At 36.5% G+C, this 21458-nt stretch overlaps 1 pseudogene across 1 annotated transcript in view; it reads left to right on the forward strand.

Annotated features, from left to right (window-relative positions):
* LOC309666475 (protein ILRUN pseudogene) overlaps positions 1–21458 on the forward strand; it is a 725371-nt pseudogene that overhangs the window by 10094 nt on the left and 693819 nt on the right. The window lies entirely within an intron of this gene.

A 21458-nucleotide genomic window follows, 5' to 3' on the forward strand; every position in this document is an offset into this window, starting at 1 on the left:
ACCCTCTCCAGCATTTATTGTTTGTAGACTTTTTGGTGATGGTCATTCTGACTGGTGTGAGGTGATATCTCATTGTCATTTTGATTTTCATTTCTCCAGTAATTAGTGATGTTGAACATCTTTTCTTGTGCCTCTTGGCCATCTGTATGTCTTCTTTGGAGAAATGTCTATTTAGATCTTCTGCACATTTCTTGATTGGGTTGTTTGTTTTTTTGATATTGAGCTGCATGAGCTATTTGTATATTTTGGAGATTAATCCCTTGTCGGTCTCATCGTTTGCAAATATTTTCTCCCATTCTGTGGGTTGTCTTTTTGTTTTGTTAATGGTTACCTTTGCTTTGCAAAAGCTTTTAAGTTTAATTAGGTCCCATTCATTACTCTAGGAGGCGAATCCAAAAAGATATTGCTGCGATTTATATCAAAGAGTGTTCTGCCTATGTTTTCCTCTAAGAGTTTTATAGTATCCAGTCTTACACTTAGGTTTTAATGCATGTTGCATTTATTTTCGTGTATGGTGTTAGAGAATGTTCTAATTTCATTCTTTTACATGTAGCTGTCCAGTTTTCCCAGTACCAGCTATCAAAGAGACTGTCTTGTCTCCATTGTATATTCTTGCCTCCTTTGTTGTAGATGAATTGACCATAGGTGCGTGGGTTTATTTCTGGGCTTTCCATCCTGTTCCATTGATCTGTGGTGACTTGGACTCTAAATCCACAACAAGGAGCAGAGAAAACAATACTCAAAATTGCATATTTTTAGAAATATGGGGATCCTTTATATACGTCATCTGATGATATATTTACTAGTGGAACTAAGGGCTTCTTATTAGGGTATATTTGAACTTGTAGAGAGATGTTAAAGCTGCATGTTTATTAGCACCTATTAATATTTGTTATCGCTAATATATCAATAGAAGAGAGAAAGATTTTTTTTTAGTGAGCGTATTTTCTATGAACGTACTGAATCCATTCTCTGACTTTTACTTTTTATTTTTTTAACATCTTTATTGGAGTATAGTTGCTTTACAATGGTGTGTTAATTTCTGCTTTATAACAAAGTGAATCACTTATACATATACGTATGTTCCCATATCTCTTCCCTCTTGCATCTCTCTCCCTCCCACCCTCCCTATCCCACCCCTCTAGGTGGTCACAAAGCACCGAGCTGATCTCCCTGTGCTATGCGACTGCTTCCCACTAGCTATCTGTTTTACGTTTGGTAGTGTATATATGTCCATGCCACTCTCTCACTTTGTCCCAGCTTACCCTTCCCCCTCCCCATATCCTCAAGTCCATTCTCTAGTAGGTCTGTGTCTTTATTCCCGTGTTACCACTAGGTTCTTCATGACCTTTTCTTTTTTCCCTTAGATTTCATATATATGTGTTAGCATACTGTATTTGTTTTTCTCTTTCTGACTTACTTCACTCTGTATGACAGACTCTAACTCCATCCACCTCACTACAAATACCTCCATTTCGTTTCTTTTTATGGCTGAGTAATATTCCATTGTATATATGTGTTACATCTTCTTTATCCATTCATCCGATGATGGACACTTAGGTTGCTTCCATGTCCTGGCTATTGTAAATAGAGCTGCAATGAACATTTTTGTACATGACTCTTTTTGAATTATGGTTTTCTCAGGGTATATGCCCAGTAGTGGGATTGCTGGGTCGTATGGTAGTTCTATTTTTAGTTTTTTGAGGAACCTCCATACTGTTCTCCATAGTGGCTGTATCAGTTTACATTCCCACCAACAGCGCAAGAGTGTTGCCTTTTCTCCACACCCTCTCCAGCATTTATTGTTTCTAGATTTTTTGATGATGGCCATTCTGACTGGTGTAAGATGATATCTCATTGTAGTTTTGATTTGCATTTCTCTAATGATTAATGATGTTGAGCATTCTTTCATGTGTTTGTTGGCAATCTGTATGTCTTCTTTGGAGAAATGTCTATTTAGGTCTTCTGCCCATTTTTGGATTGGGTTGTTTGTTTTTTTGTTATTGAGCTGCATGAGCTGCTTGTAAATTTTGGAGATTAATCCTTTGTCAGTTTCTTCATTGCAAATATTTTCTCCCATTCTGAGGGTTGTCTTTTCGTCTTGTTTATGGTTTCCTTTGCTGTGCAAAAGCTTTTAAGTTTCATTAGGTCCCATTTGTTTATTTTTGTTTTTATTTCCATTTCTCTAGGAGCTGGATCAAAAAGGATCTTGCTGTGATTTATGTCATAGAGTGTTCTGCCTATGTTTTCCTCTAAGAATTTGATAGTGTCTGGCCTTACATTTAGGTCTTTAATCCATTTTGAGTTTTTTTTTGTGTATGGTGTTAGGGAGTGTTCTAATTTCATACTTTTACATGTAGCTGTCCAGTTTTCCCAGCACCACTTATTGAAGAGGCTGTCTTTTCTCCACTGTATATGCTTGCCTCCTTTATCAAAGATGAGGTGACCATGTGTGCGTGGGTTTTGACTTTTCCTTTTTAATGCTGGGAGAAAAATTAGATACTTATATGAAGTATACTGAGTCCTAATAGATTTGAGTTCACAATCCAGTTTAGCCATTGACTATCTAAAAATGGGCAAAGTAAGACAATATCTCAGTTTTCTCATATGTTTATCTCAAATTCATTGTGTCTATCTCATAAAAAATAAAATAGATAATTTATGGAAGGCATATAAAGGCATTGCCTGTCACAGAAATGCTTCCTAAAATATTATTATTATTATTGGAGTTGTGGAAATTACAAAGGATATGAATATTGGAATAATAAAGTTAAGTAGAGAAAAGAAATAAGTAACAGAGGATCGCATATGGCATGTTACCAATGTCCAAAACAAAGAATGCTAAGCAAGATGTTATGTAGACAATAAAGAATCTGATTCAACTATAAAAATTAAGGTAAGTGAATAAAGAACATAGTCAATTTGCAATTGTATTTATGTGTGGAGAGATGGCGGACAGAATAGGATAGGAGCACATAGACTAAGTAAATCATTGCCAATGTATTAGTCCTCAGAGGAGAGGGCTAAACTAGTGCCAAACTTTGTGATTCTGTTTGTTTACCTGAGTTCCATGAAAACTACAAAAGAAATATGATTAAATTGCTGTGAGAGAAAAGGATATGAAAAGTGATTGGAAGGGGAATATATAAACATATTTTTGAAAATCTATTATTTCATAAAAGGATGAATTCAATTTTATATCTAAGTTATTGATCCTGAAAAACTCTTTTCAAAAGTCTATAACAAGGGAATTGCAGTTGATTGTTCATGAATGAAAAATCTATAGGCCAGTTACCTAGATGTTCAGGATCTGACCTGCTTCAGGTTAATGATATTTTTGGAATTTGAATGCTTAGGTCTAAAAAGTTTGAAAAGGGCACAGTGTTCAGCTAAAGATACATTCTGATAAAATGAATATATTTGAACAATTGTAATTCATTGCTTTAAAACGGTTCTTATCTAACAAATCATATGAATGACTCTGAACTAAAATAGAATTCCTGCCAAGAACATGATTTTATTGAACTTCTCTGTTACAACGTGTACTATTTTTTCTGAAGTATTTGGCTTAGAACATTATAACATTATAGACAGATACTTTTTAGCTCAGTGAATTCTTCTTTGATTATTAAATAGTAAATATAATATATTTTAAAAATGGATGATCACTAAAATTATTTTGGAAGGTTTTCATTTTTTAGATGCCTACTGTCCAGGGTTTTTCATCCGCGGCACTGTTGACATTTGGGCCAGAAATTCTTTGTTGTGGAAGGCTATTTCACTTACTGAAAGATGTCTAGCAGCACCCCTGTCCTCAAACCACTAAATGACAGTAGCATGTACCAGATGTGACAACCAAAAATGTCTCCAGATACTGCCCAATGTTCCCTTAAGGGCAAAATTGTTTTTGTCCCTGTTGAACACCACTACTATAGTGATTAGACTCTCACGTAAACATTTTCAACTGTATGGGAGAAGAAAGGCCAAATACAGATGGGATTTCAAATTTCAGAAAACAAGTAGTATAGATTTGAAGGAACAATGTGAACGATGTTTTCTTAATTTCTGTAAACTAAGCTTCTTATGTGACCAATTTTAGGCCAGTCATGGCCTTAAAATGGGGAATGAGGGAGAAAAAGGTTGAAGTGGCATCTGATTTTAGAAGCATAATCTGTGAATTATAAGACATTAATTTGAATCATTCACCTCTCATTCTGGGTGATATACTCACCTTGAAGGAGGAACTGCTGAAACCTGAGATGAGATGGTCCCCTGGGAAGAAAAGATGTCCTTTGACTCTCACTACTGGCTGCTGTGGGGTCCTCCTCCTTTGCCCCAGCCAGAGAAAAATTCAGCAAAATTAATAACTTTTTTGAGTTGTTATGTCAGAGTGTTTTAGAAGTAATAAGTAAAGCTCAGATGAAAAAATTACTTCAGAAAAAGAAAAACCCTGTAAGAATTTTAAAAATATCAGATGTAGGAGAAACTCAACTTTCAGAACATTTATTTCTTACAAAGATAAATATTGAGCACCTACAGTATGCCAGGAACTGAAAAATGTGGAATGCAGCAAAGAATAGATAAGAAAAACAATCTGTTTGTAATGCATACATTTTCAATAGAGATATACCCAAAAATAACTAAATTGTATACAGTCAGCCTTCTGTAACCTCAGGTTCCTCAAACACAGATTCAACCAACCGGATTTTGCACTAAATTTGTGATTGGTGGTTTTGAGGAATCTGTGGACTTCCTGAGTATATGGTGGGACAACTATGGCACTTGAGCATCTTCAGAATTTGGAATTCCTGGTGGGTCCTGGAAGTGATACCCTAATGATACCTAGGGATAATGGTGGTACCTCAGAAGATGATACTTGCTATGTAGAGAAGTAAAAATAAGGAGCGATAGGGTAAGGGTTGACAGAGCTTTAATAAAATCACTCACTGAAGAGGTGGTATCTACACAGACACTAAAAGGAAGTGAAGGAGAACATCAAGCACCAGTCTGAGGAAACAGCAGGGGCAGAAGCTCCGAGTGGGAGCGTGCCTGGGACTATCCAGAGAACCACAAGGAAGGCAGAATTGCTGGAGTGGACAGTCTGTGAGTGAGGATAGTAGATGATTAGGTCAGAGAGGTAACCCTCTGGTGCTGTGAAGGTCATTGTAAGGATAGTGGGCTTTACTCTGAGTGAGATGGGGAGAAATAGAAGGTTCTGAACAGAGCTTAGACATGATCTGATTTATATCTTGTAGGTTCATCCTGGCTTTTACCCTGTTGATTACAAATGGAAGATGTGTCAAGGTTAGAAACAGGACAGCTCTTGATACTTAAGAGGTTTAGCAATAAACAGGTGAAGCATTAAGGAGGCTAAAACCTGAGTTGTAGCAGTGGAGGTGATGAGAAATTTATGAATTCTGGCTATATTTTGAAAGGAAAATCATTTTATTTGCTGATAGATTGGATGGAGGAATGAGAGAAAGGACACGCCAAAGTTTTTGGCTTTAGTAACTAGTAGGTGGAGTTGACATTGTGGCATTAGGGAAGATTGCAGATGGGGCATATTGTAGGAGGGAGAGGTGGTGTCCACCTTTGAATCGTATCAGAGATGCTTACTAAACTTCCAAATGGGGTTTTCAAGGAGATTGTTCAAATGAGTCTGGAAGTCAACATATAAACATTTAAGCCAGGGTCTGGATGGTATAGACATAAGAGAGCGTGTATAGATGGAGGAGATTTTCGAGTATGGAGCCCTAGGACCCTCCACCATCAAAGGGAAGGCAGTAAGGAGGACAGCCAGAGCGTGTGGTCTCTTAGAAATCAAGTGAAGGCAGTGCCTCAGTGTCATAGGAGTGGTACACTGTTTCAAGTACTGGTAATAGTTCAGATAAGATAAAGAATGAGAATTCATCTTTAGATTTAGCATGTAGAAGTCTTTGGTGAGCACACATTAACAGAATCTATGTTTTGATGCCAGCAAAAGCCTGATAAAAGTAGGTTTATAAGAGAATCAGAAGAATGTGAATACAGTGAGCACATGTAATTAACTTGAGGATTTTGCTGTTAAGGAGAACAGAGGAATGGTGTAGTTGCTGAAGGAGACATGAACTAATGGGAGTGCTTTGTCAAGACAGAAAAAAAAGAGTGTGATTCAGTACTGATGGAAGAAACCTAGTGGACAGAGAAAAACTGATTGTGCGGGAGAATTGTGGAATTTTGTTTGTAAGTAAATGTGGTGTGAAAGGGTGTGGACGTTCTCTTCTCATTGTTTCTATTTTACTGGTAAAAATAATAATAATAATAATAATAAAGCAACTTTCTTAGTGCAGAATAAAATGTTGAATGCCTGAGGAGAGAGGAGATAAGAATTAGTCATCTAGAAAAGGAGGAAAGTGACTGACCAGAGAAATGTAATATTACCAGCAGCATTAATAGTCGCATGAATATAATAGTCACAATTCTGTATTATTCTCCAGCTACATTCAGTTTCAGGGAAACAGGCTTGGAGTAAGTGACACTTTGCATTAAAGCAAAACAAAAGGAATGGCATAGTTTTCTTGACAAAGCCAGGAAGGGCAAGGAAGTTAAGGGAATGTGCAAGGGAGGATCACAATAATTGACTATGAATTTTAAAATGAAGAAAGAAAGAAGTGAGAATATGTGGCTGTCTATTGTCTACTGAGTTCAACTTTGGGGTCATATGTTCATTTTCTATTGACTACTTATATTTAATTGACTATGGATCAAATTTTCTTTCTTTGTATATGTATTTATTTTTATTGAACACTGGCCGTGACTGTGGACTCTGTTTTCTTCTTTTGAGCATCTTGATTCTTATTCAGATGGCTGGTTAAACACTTTGAATTTGTGTAGCCATAGATTTATACTTTTAATGTGAATCTGTGTAAAGCTCAAGGTATTCCCCGAGCTGCTCAGGACTCATTCACCAGAGTCTATCTTCCATAATACCTGATAAAATCTTTATTTTAAGCTTTGTTAAAATCTAGTAGAGTGCATTCTAGGAAATGCTTACTTCCATAGTAAGGATTTTCTCTTGTCTTAATTGGTTTTCAGAGGAGTTAAGGAGGTTATAATGAGGTTTCTCCAACCTGGCAGGACCAGAATTCATGTCCCCAAGACTGCTCTTTGCTCTAGTATCTCTGTTCTGTCCTTAACGCAGAGCAGCTACTATCAGGAAAGCCTTACAGAGTTTCCCACTGTGCATTTAGAGCCCAGCCCTGAGCCACAGCTGTGGCCCCATTACAAATATTAATTATTAGAATCTAATTCTTGTCACTTGAGTGGGAGTAAGATTGTATTTCATTGTGGTTTTTTATAAAAAAATTCATTGATTAATCTGTTTGTATTTGGGTTTTTTCTTCTTTCTTACTGATTTTTGGCCCATAAATATTTTACATTTCATGATAATTGTCAAAACGTGAATTAATTTTTTTCATTGTCTACTTGTATTCAAATATATGAGTTAGAGTACATGTTAGAATTAATGTTCATGGATAAAGAAGAGAAATACTTTTATAAAAATAATTCTAGTCAATCAATAACCATCTGCTTTTATTTAGCTTCCTTTTAAGTAAACATACTCTTTTTATTAAAATATTAATCTACATTTAGAGTTTAACCCTTGTGTGTTAGTTCTAGTTACTTCCAAAAACTTTTATCATTAAGTCAGGGGAACAATAAAAATAAATGGTCTAAAAATGCATTCACAGATTTTAAAGATTTATATTTAAATACTATAAAAATGCCAGTTAAAACCAACTCACCCATTATATAATTTTAGCCCTTGAAAAAGTATGGATGGGCTATGTTTGAAGAGTGTATTTTTTTTAAAACATGGCCTCAATCAAAAATTTATCTGCCTTTATAAAAAAAAATATTTGTCTCCCTTTATAATATATTAGTCTCTCTATGTCAAATAAAAAATAAGTATTGTCCTAAAACAGATCCTAATAAATCTGAATGATTGTTTTGTTTCCTTCACCAGATGATTGCACAATAACTCTTCTCGTTATATTATATTGAAAGATGCAAGCTTAAAATGTAGTTTATTGTAAGCATGCACATTGATATCATCAATAATAAGCATATAGTTTTGTAACACAGTGACTTGTGACTAATTTCCCATACATTCAATCGTGAACGTTTGAAATATAATCTCTAGACTTAGAAAAATAAAGAAAACATAATTTCTACTGATTTTCTTTCTCTCTGTAACTTGTATTCATCCATCAAGTTTTTAGGTATCACAAAGCAGCTTCTGGCTAAGTTCGTGATTCCCACATCACTGCATTATGAATGTCTTCAGGCTTCCTCATCCATTCTGTACTGTTAGAATTAGGTTTTCATAACCCTCACTTTTATGACTAATTAAAGATTTATCTAGCAAATCAGGAACAAGATGGCATTTGTCTCTCTCTCTTTCTTTCTCTCACTTTTCCCCTTTTTCCCCTCTTCTTTCCTTTCTTATTATCCAATCTCCCACAAGGAAGATGATTTTCCCTTTGTAGGAAGGTTAAGCTTTCCTGGATTCATTAGTGTTCCTTAAAAAGCCCAAGCTTCGCAAGACTCTTGATATTCCAGGAGAATTAGATCTCTAGTCATCTGTCTAGCTAATTAACCTGAGAGAATAATAGAATAATATTAACCTGTAATAAGTGCTCTAAAGAAAAAATAAAAAAAGAAGGAATAATAGAATTTATCTGTTCACAAGAAGGTCAAATGGTTACAGCCTGGGAATAAGCTCCTTCCTTAAGCCTCCAAGGTTCCAGGAAGACTGGAGGGGCCTAACCTTGCAGGTGTTTACATTTCAAGGTTCTTGGAAACCTCAGTATGTCCTAAAAGACCAGACACTTGGGGCTATCTGTTTTTAAAGCAATTTTGATTGTACACTAAAGGTCTGGATTAAGGAGGATATATTTTCAGTAACTGTCGGGCATGGCTGCCCCTTGATAAGCAGAAAAAATCGTATTTTCCTCATCTCTCACCTAACATGGTGTCCAACTCCTCAGGTAAGACGATTAGCTTGGCTCCACATTCTGTACTTTAATGTGGTTTCCCATTTCATGGTGGTGAAAGCCGAAGTATCAACCATAAATCTTTTCCACCAAAATCAGAGATATATTGGAAAGCTACCAAGATTTTAGGGTAGCCAGATGCAATCCACAGTTAACTGTAGACAGAACAATCTCTGCTTCTGTCATCTTAGCTAGAGAACCACTGCACTCTTTTTTTTTTTTTTTTTTTTTCTGTCAATGCTGAGAAGATTTTAGATTTGGGTAGAGAAGAGAATCAGGGACTATGCTCTACTTTCATTTAACAAGCAGATGTGGCTCCCAAGCCTTGTTATTCGAATAGCTTTGCTTTAGTTCGGCTGTAAAGATACTGGAAGCCTAAAGGGCTGCAAATAAAAATGCCCATCAACCTGAAATCAATCATTAAGAGATCATCCTATGCAATTCATTTGTTCCTCCCATCACTAGTAAATGGAAATTGGGATATTAAAGTCACCCATTGGTAGAACTTTAAACTGTGAAAGGAAACTGCTACCAACTGTGGCAGCATCAAACTATGTATGGGGTTAATAATGTATGTCAAAATAAAAGTTATGACAACAATCCCATAACAGATGGGGCAGTCAAGTGATGAGTTTGATACCGGCAAGTGTGAGCTATCAAGTTGAAAGTATAAAGAGGTAGTGTCTTAAATGTAATTAGAATCTGATAAGAAAAGGATGCACATTGTTAGCTCAAGATTAGTCACTAAAAATAATTTTTCAAATCATAGTTAGGAATATAAGAGAGGAAATAAACGTGGAGCTCTAAAAGCTAATAATTCACTCTTTACATAGCAGGTTAGTCAGGACACACAAACATCAAGACCCCTATGCAAGATCAGACCCTGCTTCTTTTAAATGGGAGATTTTAGTGAAGTCAAATCACATTCTGTGTCTCACTTTAATAATCTGTAAAAGGATATATTAGGACTTTTCCCTTACAAACCTAACTTGGAGATGACCTTGAAGATGAAATGAGAGAATGTGAGTGAAAGTTTTTCATGTGTGAAATACCATAAAGTTGAGCTATTTTGGTGTTATATTTTTTATTATTTATGTTAATATTATTACTGCTAGTATACTGTATAATTCTTTATTGACACCTTATCCTCTGAAGTATGATGAGTTAGGAAGATTCTGTTCCCCTTTAATTAAGAATTTACTAGACTCCTTTTCAGTAGAAAAGAGAGGAAAATTACTCATGAAATATTCAATTAAGCCATCAGAGAGACTTTGGCCTGCAACTAAAAATATTGATATTTGGGCAATTGCTGCCATTGAAAGCAGAAAAAAAGAAGAGGAGAAGAAGAAGGAGAAGAAATTTATCCACAAATAGTCATCAGGCTAAGATCGAACTCTGTAATTGAATGGAAGGTACTACAGGCCTGAGCCCTATGATAAACTTGCAGTTGAGCTTAAAAGATGGCATATAAATAATTATCTTCAAACTTATAAGAAAACTGTATTTTCAAATGGAAAAAATGAACTGATTGAATCAGCCTCAGTTGTAGAACATATTAAAATGTATTATAGTCTTTCATACTTACAGGATACATTCATGAAAATCTTGAAGCAAATTAACATTTTAAGAATGGAAACATGATATGAGTTTTTAAAGCTAACATTTGCAAAGTGAAGCACAGAGTTCCAGATGGTGAGCGGTGGTCCAACAAAAGACCACAAGAGAAATTGAAATAGAGAAGTTTATTACTCACAGGTCCTGGAGGAAGTACATAGCACACCTCAGGGGGTCACACAGCGAGGTCAAGGCAGGGAAGAGAGTGGGGAGAGAGAGACAGGACCTGGGGCACATTCCTTTATTAGGTTCACAAGTGAAGTGCATTGGGGTTCCTGGGCTAAGGCTGGGTCGGTCAATTCAAACCAAAAAGAATGTGGTTTTGGTAATCTCGTGAGGGTCTTATCTAAGTGGTATATAAGGAGAAGGCCCTGGGAAGTGGGGAAGGCTGTTTATTACAAGGGCTATTGGGAAAGTCATTTAAGAAACGTACATTTCTTGTGCCTCTGAGGGCTGTTTCCTAGGGTTTGGGCTTGCATGAGGGGGCTTGTGTCAGTTTAAGGTCCTCACAGTCTGCTTGATCAAACAAAATGGATGCCAAAGCAGCAGTACCATGGAGTAATTTAGCTGAATTCGAGCCAAAACAAAACCCAGGTTCAAACTTGATGACATGAGCAATTCTGGCTAATGGATTAGCAAAGATTTCATAAAGCAAAAGGATTTCTACAATAATTGATGTTAAAGTCAAATATGCTTTCTGATGAAGGAAAATTTAAAACTTGCTGTGTAACTTGCTAACAGGCAGGAATTTAACAATACTGTTGGAGACTTCTCCAGTGAGGTAGGATAACAATGGTGAGGCAGGATAGCTTTTGGGAAACCCTGTGAGACAAAAATACAACTGGCATGTTTTTTCATGAGACACCGCTTAGCCTTCCAAGAGAGCATGTTAACACAAAATGCTGAAGACATATTTATGATCCAAGCTAACACTGCATCCAGAGAGCAATCTGGTAATTTTTTGACTCCTGGGTGCCTACAAAGTGCTTCCAGAAAGCACTGAGTGTCTATGGTCTTGGTTGGCAAGTATGTGAACCAAAATGCTGTACTGTTCCACCAGGACCTGCCATTAACAATTGAAGTTACAGTGCAGAAGCAAAAGTATGTAAATCATTAACAGTGATAATCAAACAGATTATCCAGATGGATATTAAGGCAAGTAGCATGATGTGTGCTGCAAGGGGTATATGTAAGTAATATCTCTCCTCCTCCCTCAGTGTTGCTATAAACAACTTCTCTAAAAAATAAAGTCTAAATTTTAAAAATACATATTGAGTTGTTTCTCACTGGAATTGATTCAGTGATCCAGTGTAGAATATTTGTGATGCAAGATGAGCCCAAGGCACTTCAAACAATGTTTCCCTAAATATGATTTATTTCAACTGATTTTGTTATAAATATTATTTTGTCAGTATTTACATGTGTCCTTTTCTAACAAATATTTAGAGAGCTGGTTAAATATAAACTGTATGACTAAGCAACTGCTTTGACACCAACATTCTGGCGTACACTGCAGATGGTGTCCAGACTAAACCAATATTTTAATAACTTATAATAAGTAAATTGCCTGAAATGCATGTACAAACAGAAGTGTCACATTACTGAGATCCAAAAATTAAGACTGTGTGCTCATTAAACTATTTACTGAAACTCTTTAATATTTATATCCATATTGTTAAAGCTCCAGGTCCAGAACAATTGTTGGAAAACCAAAGAGGTTTCATAATATGATTTGGCAACAGAGGGAAGCCTCTTGCACTGTTGGTGGGAGTGTAAATTGATACAGCCACTATGGAGAACCGTATGGAGGTTCCTTAAAAAACTAAAAATAGAACTACCATATGACCCAGCAATCCCACTACTGGGCATATACCCTGAGAAAACCATAATTCAAAAAGACACATGCACCCCAATGTTCATTGCAACACTGTTTATGATAGCCAGGTCATGGAAGCCACCTAAATGCCCATTGACAGATGAATGGATAAAGAAGATGTGGTACATATATACAATGAAATATTACTCAGCCATAAAAAGGAACGAAATTGGGTCATTTGTTGAGATATGGATGGACCTAGAGACTGTCATACAGAGTGAAGTAAGTCAGAAAGAGAAAAACAAATATCATATATTAATGCATATATGTGGAATCTAGAAAAAAGGTACAGATGAACCTGTTTGCAGGGCAGAAATAGAGACACAGACGTAGAGAACAAACGAATGGACACCAAGGGGGGAAATCGGGGGGAGGGGTGGTGGTGGTGGTGGTGTGATGAATTGGGAGATTGAGATTGACATATAAACGCTAATATGTATAAAATAGATAACAGCCTGCTGTATAAAAAAAAAAAAAATTTGGCAACAGCCATAATTAATAGGCAAGCTGCTTTTTTATTGTCTACTCCTTAAAAAATATCAGTTTTTATAGAATGTAATCAACGGGAATACAAAGGTCATCCAAACGGCACCTTGAATAATGAGAAGGTCAAAGAAGCACAATCCTCAATCTTTAATATTTCAAATATAAAGCATTTAGGGAATTTGAACATTTGACTTCAGATGTTCTCTGTTCATGACAACATTATAAGTGAGGGAGGAAAGTGGAAGCACAGTAATGTGTTATCTTGACAAAGATTGTAACTACAGTGGAAAAGGGAACATTTTCTATGCCAGTTTATTCTGGATCTTTTTAAAATGTTCAGAAATAGAGCACAAATGAAAATTAGAACCCCAAATATTTTATTCAAAGTAAATTGTAGTTAATATGTCAGACAAAAAAAATACCTTCGTATGCATGGACAGCAATTTTCAACTTTTTACTTGAACTAATTTTAGATTTATACAAGAGTCACAAAAATGTAGAGCTTTCCTGTATACCCATCATCCAGCTTCTCCTTATGGCAGCTTTTTACATAACAATAGAATCTTTATCATAACTGAAGAATTAATTTTGGTACAATAATATTAATTATAGTGTAGAAGTTTTTGGATATTACCAGCTTATCCACATTACAGTTTGTTGCAATTTCCTCCTAGCTAACTCTTTTTTTTTTTAACATCTTTATTGGAGTATAATTGCTTTCCAATGGTGTGTTAGTTTCTGCTTTATAACAAAGTGAATCAGCTATACATATACATATATCCCCATATCTCTTCCCTCTTGCGTCTCCCTCCCACCCTCCCTATCCTACCCCTCAAGGTGGTAACAAAGCACTGAGCTGATCTCCCTGTGCTATGCAGCTGCTTCCCACTAGCTATCTACTTTACATTTGGTAGTGTATATGTGCATACCACTCCATATATATGTGTTAACATACAGTATTTGTTTTTCTTTTTCTGACTTACGTCACACTGTATGACAGACTCTAGGTCCATCCACCTCACTACAAATAACTCAATTTTGTCTCATTTTATGGCTGAGTAATATTCCATTGTATATATGTGCCACATCTTCTTTATCTATTCATCTGTCGATGGACACTTAGGTTGCTTCCGTGTCCTGGCTATTGTAAATAGAGCTGCAATGAACATTGTAGTACATGACTCTTTTTGAATTGTGGTTTTCTCAGGGTATATGCCCAGTAGTAGGATTGCTGGGTCATATGGTAGTTCTATTTTTAGTTTTTTAAGGAACCTCCATACTGTTCTCCATAGTGGCTGTATCAATTTACATTCCCACCAACACTGCAAGAGGGTTCTCTTTTCGCCACACCCTCTCCAGCATTTATTGTTTGTAGATTTTTTGATGATGGCTATTCTGACCGGTGTGAGGTGATACCTCATTGTAGTTTTGATTTGCATTTCTCTAATGATTAGTGATGTTGAGCATTCTTTCATGTGTTTGTTGGCAATCAGTATATCTTCTTTGGAGAAATGTCTGTTTAGGTCTTCTGCCCATTTTTGGATTGGGTTGTTTGTTTTTTGATATTGAGCTGCATGAGCTGCTTGTAAATTTTGGATATTAATCCTTTGTCAGTTGCTTCATTTGCAAATATTTTCTCCCATTCTGAGGGTTGTCTTTTCGTCTTGTTTATGTTTTCCTTTGCTGTGCAAAAGCTTTTAAGTTTCATTGGGTCCCATTTGTTTATTTCTGTTTTTATTTCCTTTTCTCTAGGAGGTGGGTCAAGAAGGATCTTGCTGTGATTTATGTCATAGAGGGTTCTGCCTATATTTTCCTCTAAGAGTTTTATAATGTCTGGCCTTACATTTAGATCTTTAATCCATTTTGAGTTTATTTCTGTGTATGGTGTTAGGGAGTGTTCTAACTTCATTCTTTTACAGATACCTGTCCAGTTTTCCCAGCACCACTTATTGAAGAGGCTATCTTTTCTCCATTGTATATTCTTGGCTCCTTTATCAAAAATAAGGTGACCATATGTGCATGGGTTTATTTCTGGGCTTTCTATCCTGTTCCATTGATCTGTATTTCTGTTTTTGTGCCAATGCCATACTGTGTTGATTACTTAGCTTTGTAGTATAGTCTGAAGTCAGGGAGTCTGTTTCCTCCAGCTCCGTTTTCTTTTTTCAAGATTTCTTTGGCTATTCAGGGTCTTTTGTGTTTCCATAAAAATTGTGAAATTTTTTGTCTAGTTCTGTGAAAAATACCATTGGTAGTTTGGTAGGGATTACACTGAATCTGTAGATTGCTTTGGGTAGTAGAGTCATTTTCACAATGTTGATTCTTCCAGTCCAAGAGCATGGTATATATTTCCATCTGTTTGTATCATCTTTAATTTCTTTCATCAGTGTCTTATAGTTTTCTGCATACAGGTCTTTTGTCTCCGTAGGTATGTTTATTCCTAGGTATTTTATTCTTTTTGTTGCAGTGGTAAATGGGAGTGTTTCCTTAATTTCTCTTTCAGATTTTTCATCATTAGTGTATAGGAATGTAAGAGATTTCTGTGCCTTAATTTTGTATCCTGCTACTTTACCAAATTCATTGATTAGCTCTAATAGTTTTCTGGTAGCATTTCTAGGATTCTCGATGTACAGTATCATGTCATCTGCAAACAGAGACAGCTTTACTTCTTCTTTTCTGATTTGGATTCCTTTTATTTCTTTTTCTTCTCTGATTGCTGTGGCTAAAACTTCCAAAATTATGTTGAATAATAGTGGTGAGAGTGGACAACCTTGTCTTGTTCCTGATCTTAGTGGAAATGGTTTCAGTTTTTCACCATTGAGAATGATGTTTGCTGTGGTTTTGTCATATATGGCTTTTATTATGTTGAGGTAAGTTCCTTGTATGCCTAGTTTCTGGAGGGCTTTTATCATAAATGGGTGTTGAATTTTGTTGAAAGCTTTTTCTGCATCTATTGAGACGACCATATGGTTTTTCTCCTTCAATTTCTTAATATGGTTTATCACAGTGATTGATTTGCGTATATTGAAGAATCCTTGCATTCCTGGGATAAACCCCACTTGATCATGATATATGATCCTTTTAATGTGCTGTTGGATTCTGTTTGCTAGTATTTTGTTGAGGATTTTTGCATCTATGTTCATCAGTGATATTGGCCTGTAGTTTTCTTTTTTGTGGCATCTTTGTCTGGTTTGGTATCAGGGTGATGGTGGCCTCGTAGAATGAGTTTGGGAGTGTTCCTTCCTCTGATATATTTTGGAGGAGTTTGAGAAGGATAGGTGTTAGCTCTTCTCTAAATGTTTGATAGAATTCACCTGTGAGGCCATCTGGTCCTGGGCTTTTGTTTGTTGGAAGATTTTCAATCACAGTTTCAATTTCAGTGCTTGTGATTGGTCTGTTCATATTTTCTCTTTCTTCCTGGTTCAGTCTTGGAAGGTTGTGCTTTTCTAAGAATTTGTCCACTTCTTCCAGTTTGTCCATTTTATTGGCATATAGTTGCTTGTAGTAATCTCTCATGATCCTTTGTATTTCTGCAGTGTCAGTTGTTACTTCTCCTTTTTCATTTCTAATACTATTGATTTGAGTCTTCTCCCTTTTTTTCTTGTTGAGTCTGGCTAATGGTTTACCAATTTCGTTTATCTTCTCAAAGAACCAGCTTTGTTTTTATTGATCTTTGCTACTGTTTCCTTCATTTCTCTTTCATTTATTTATGATCTGTTTTTTATGATTTCTTTCCTTCTGCTAACTTTGGGATTTTTTGTTTTTCTTTCTCTAATTGCTTTAGGTGTAAGGTTATGTTGTTTATTTGAGATGTTTCTTGTTTCTTGAGGTAGGATTGTATTGCTGTAGACTTCCCTCTTAGAACTGCTGTTGCTGCATCCCATAGGTTTTGGGTCATTGTGTTTTCATTTTCATTCGTTTCTAGGTATTTTTTGATTTCCTCTTTGATTTCTTCAGTGATCCCTTGCTTATTTAGTAGTGTACTGTTTAGCCTCCATGTGTTTGTATTTTTTACAGATTTTTTTCCAGTAATTGATACCTAGTCTCATAGCGTTGTGGTCAGAAAAGATACTTGATATGATTTCAGTTTTCTTTAATTTACCAAGGCTTGATTTGTGACCCAAGATATGATCTATCTTGGAGAATATTCCATGAGCACTTGAGAAGAAAATGTATTCTGTTGTTTTTGGATGGAATGTCCTATAAATATGAATTAAGTCCATCTTGTTTAATGTATCATTTAAAGCTTGTGTTTCCTTATTTATTTTCCTTTTGGATGATCTGTCCATTGGTGAAAGTGGGGTGTTAAAGTCCATTACTATGATTGTGTTACTCTTGATTTCCCCTTTTATGGCTGTTAGCATTTACCTTATGTATTGAGGTGCTCCTATGTTGGGTGCATAAATATTTACAATTGTTAAATCTTCTTCTTGGATTGATCCCTTGATCATTATGTAATGTCCTTCTTTGTCTCTTGTAATAATCTTCATTCTAAAGTCTCTTTTGTATGATATGAGAATTGCTACTCCAGCTTTCTTTTGATTTCTATTTGCATGGAGTATCTTTTTCCATCCCCTCACTTTCAGTCTGTATGTGTCCCTAGGTCTGAAGTGGGTCTCTTTTGGACAGCTTATATACGGGTCCTGTTTTTGTATTCATTCAGCCAGTCGACGTCTTTTAGTTGGAACATTTAATCTGTTTACATTTAAGGTAATTATGGATATGTATGTTCCTATTATCATTTTCTTAATTGTTTTGGGTTTGTTATTGTAAGTCTTTTCCTTCTCTTGTGTTTGTTTTTGTAGGTCCTTTTCTTCTCTTGTGTTTCCCACTTAGAGAAGTTCCTTTAGCATTTGTTGTAGAGCTGATGTGGTGGTGCTCAATTCTCTTAGCTTTTGCTTATCTGTAAAGGTTTTAATTTCTCCATCAAATCTGAATGAGATCCTTGCTGGGTAGAGTAATCTTGGTTGTAGGTTTTTTACTTTCATCACTTGAGTCCTGCCACTCCCTTCTAGCTTGCAGAGTTTCTGCTGAAAGATCAGCTCTTAACCTTATGGGGATTCCCTTGTATGTTATTTCTTGTTTTTCCATTGTGGCTTTTAATATTTTTTCTTTGTATTTAATTTTTGATAGTTTCATTAATATGTGTCTTGGCATGTTTCTCCTTGGATTTAGCCTGTATGGGACTGTCTGTACTTCCTGGACTTGATTGAGTATTTCCTTTCCCATATTAGGGAAGTTTTCAACTCTAATCTCTTCAAATATTTTCTCAGTCCCTTTCTTTTTCTCTTCTTCTTCTGGGATCCCTATAATTCGAATGTTTTTGCATTTAATGTTGTTCCAGAGGTCTCTAATACTGTCCTCAATTGTTTTCATTCTTTTTTCTTTATTCTGCTCTGCAGTAGTTATTTCCACTATTTTATCTTCCAGGTCACTTATCCATTCTTCCGCCTCAGTTATTCTGCTATTGATTTCTTCTAGAGAGTTTTTAATTTCATTTGTTGTGTTGTTCATCATTGTTTGCTCTTTAGTTCTTCTAGGTCCTTGTTAAACGTTTCTTTTATTTTCTCCATTCTGTTTCCAAGATTTTGGATCATCTTTACTATCATTACTCTGAATTATTTTTCAGGTAGACTGTTTATTTCCTCGTCATTTGTTAGGTCTGGTGGGTTTTTGCCTTGCTCCTTCATCTTCTGTGTGTTTCTCTGTCTTCTCATTTTGCTTAACTTACTGTGTTTGGAGTCTCCTTTTTGCAGGTTGCAGGTTTGTAGTTCCCGTTGTTTTTGGTTTCTGCCCCCAGTGACTAATGTTGGTTCAGTGGGTTGTGTAGGCTTCCTGGTGGAGGAGACTAGTGCCCGTGTTCTGGTGGATGAGACTCTACCTTGTCATTCTGGTGGGGAGGACCATGTCTGGTGGTGTGTTTTGGGGTGTCTGTGACCTTATTATGATTTTAGGCAGCCTCTCTGCCAATGGGTGGGGTTGTGTTACTGTCTTGCTAGTTGTTTGGCATAGGGTGTCCAACACTGTAGCTTGCTGGTCGTTGAGTGGAGCTGGGTCTTAACGTTGGGATGGAGATCTCTGGGAGAGATTTTGCTGCTTGATATTACGTGGAGCCGGGAGGTCTCTCATCTACCAATGTCCTGAACTTGGCTCTCCCACCTCAGAGGCACAGGCCTGACACCCAGCTGGCACACCAAGACCTGTCAGCCAAATGGCTCAGAACAAAAGGGAGAAAAAAAGAGAGAAAAAAAAAATAAATTTATTAAAACAAAAAATATTAACAATAAAAAATTAAAAAGTAATTAAAAATGAAAAGAAAGAAAGAATAGAGCAACAAAGCAAAAAACAAATCCACCAATGATAACAAGTGCTAAAAACTATACTTAAAAAAAAAAAAAAGGGGACTTCCCTGGTGGCGCAGTGGTTAAGAATCTGCCTGCCAATGCAGGGGACATGGGTTCAAGCCCTGGTCCGGGAAGATCCCACATGCCGCGGAGCAACTAAGCCCGTGCGCCACAATTACTGAGCCTGCGCTCTAGAGCCCGTGAGCCACAACTACTGAGCCCATGCACCACAGCTACTGAAGCCTGCGCGCCTACAGCCCGTGCTCCGCAACAAGAGAAGCCACTGCAATGAGAAGCCCGCGCACCGCAACGAAGAGTAGCCCCTGCTCGCCGCAACTAGAGAAAGCCTGCACGCAGCAACAAAGACCCAACACAGCCAACAATAAATAAATAAATTAATTAATTAATTAAAAAAAAAAAAAAAGGGGCAGACAGAACCCTAGGACAAATGGTAAAAGCTAAGGCAGACAGTATCACACAAAGAAGCATACTGATACACACTCAGAAAAAGAGAAAAAGGAAAAAAATATATATATATATACACTTAAAAAAAAAGGAAGAGAGCAGTCAAATCAGTAAACACGTCTACCAGTGATAGTAAACTGTAAATACTAAATTAAGGTAAACATAAAACCAGAAACAAATTAGATACCGACAGCAAACCCCAAGTCTACAGTTGCTCCCAAAGTCCACCACCTCAATTTTGGGATGATTCATTTTCTATTCAGGTATTCCACAGATGCAGGGTACATCAAGTTGACTGTGGAGATTTAATCTGCTGCTCATGGGGCTGCTGGGAGAGATTTCCCTTTCTCTTCTCTGTTCACACAGCTCCTGGGGTTCAGCTTTGGATTTGGCCCCACCTCAGCGTGTAGGTCGTCTGAGGACCTCTTTTGGGAGGTCTGAAGTCTTCTGCCAGCGTTCAGTAGGTGTTCTGTAGGAATCATTCCACATGTAGATGTATTTCTGATGTATTTGGGGGGAGGAAGGTGATCTCCACATCTTACTCCTCTGCCATCTTGAAGGTCTCCTGCAATTCTTCCTCTCTTGTCCAGGCACCACAGATAGATATCTAGGAGAGCCGACTTTAGTAAGAATTCTCACCCTTTGCTGTTTTCCTGGGATGCTTTCTAGAGGATCCAGAGTGAGTGGGGTGTCCCAACGAGTCATGTCCTGGGTGCTTGTTGCTCCTGGTGGCTCTTGGTGCCCTCCTTTGGTTCCCTCTTCTGACACCAGGACTGTTAAAAGATAAACTGCCCCTCCCAGCTAACTCTTAATTTATAACTCTTTATTTGGTTTTTTTTTTATTATTTTGACTCTTGAAGATAACTGGTGAGATGTTTTGTAGAATGTATCTCAACTTGTGTTTGAATTTTTCATGATTAAAATTACGGTTATGCATTATTGGGAAGGATACCAGAGAGGTGATATACTCTTCTCATTGTTTTAAATTAGGGGGTATAATAATGTCAACATTCATTACTGGTAATATTAACCATGACTACTTGGATCTTCCAGCATTCTCTGATTGTCAAGTTACTATTTTTCCCTTCATAATTACTAAACGTTTTGAGGGAGATGGTTTGAGATTATTCCAATATCCTGTTTCTGCTCAAAATCTCACCCACTAATCTAGTATTCATAGTACTGTTTTAATGTAATGTTCTGTATCCCTCATTCCTTCTATGTTTAATCATTAGAATCCATTTATAAGGAAAAGTTATTACTTATCCTCCAGTTATTTGTCTTCAGCATTGATTTAAATTGGTATTGACTTATGGATATTTATTTTATTTTTAGATTATCCAGTACTGTTGTTACTTATTTTGTGGCTCAAGCCATTCCAACTTTGGGCATTGGGAACTATTCTTTTTCTTTTTTTCCAGTTTTATTGAGATGTAATTAACATATGATATCTGTGCCCTTTCAATATACCTTTACCACCCCACTCACCACACACCCCAACACAAGCTTATTTATTTTATAGCACTTTCTATCAGTACAAGAGGCTCCAGGCTCATCTTGTACTTCCCTTGCTCTAGTTCTGGATCTTTTTTTTTTAATTGCAGTGTGATATTCAGAAACTGAGGTTTGGGAGCTAGTGTG

This window comes from Balaenoptera physalus (genome assembly GCF_965194825.1).
Source record: "Balaenoptera physalus genome assembly, chromosome: 8".
Classification (NCBI taxonomy): Eukaryota; Metazoa; Chordata; class Mammalia; order Artiodactyla; family Balaenopteridae; genus Balaenoptera; species Balaenoptera physalus.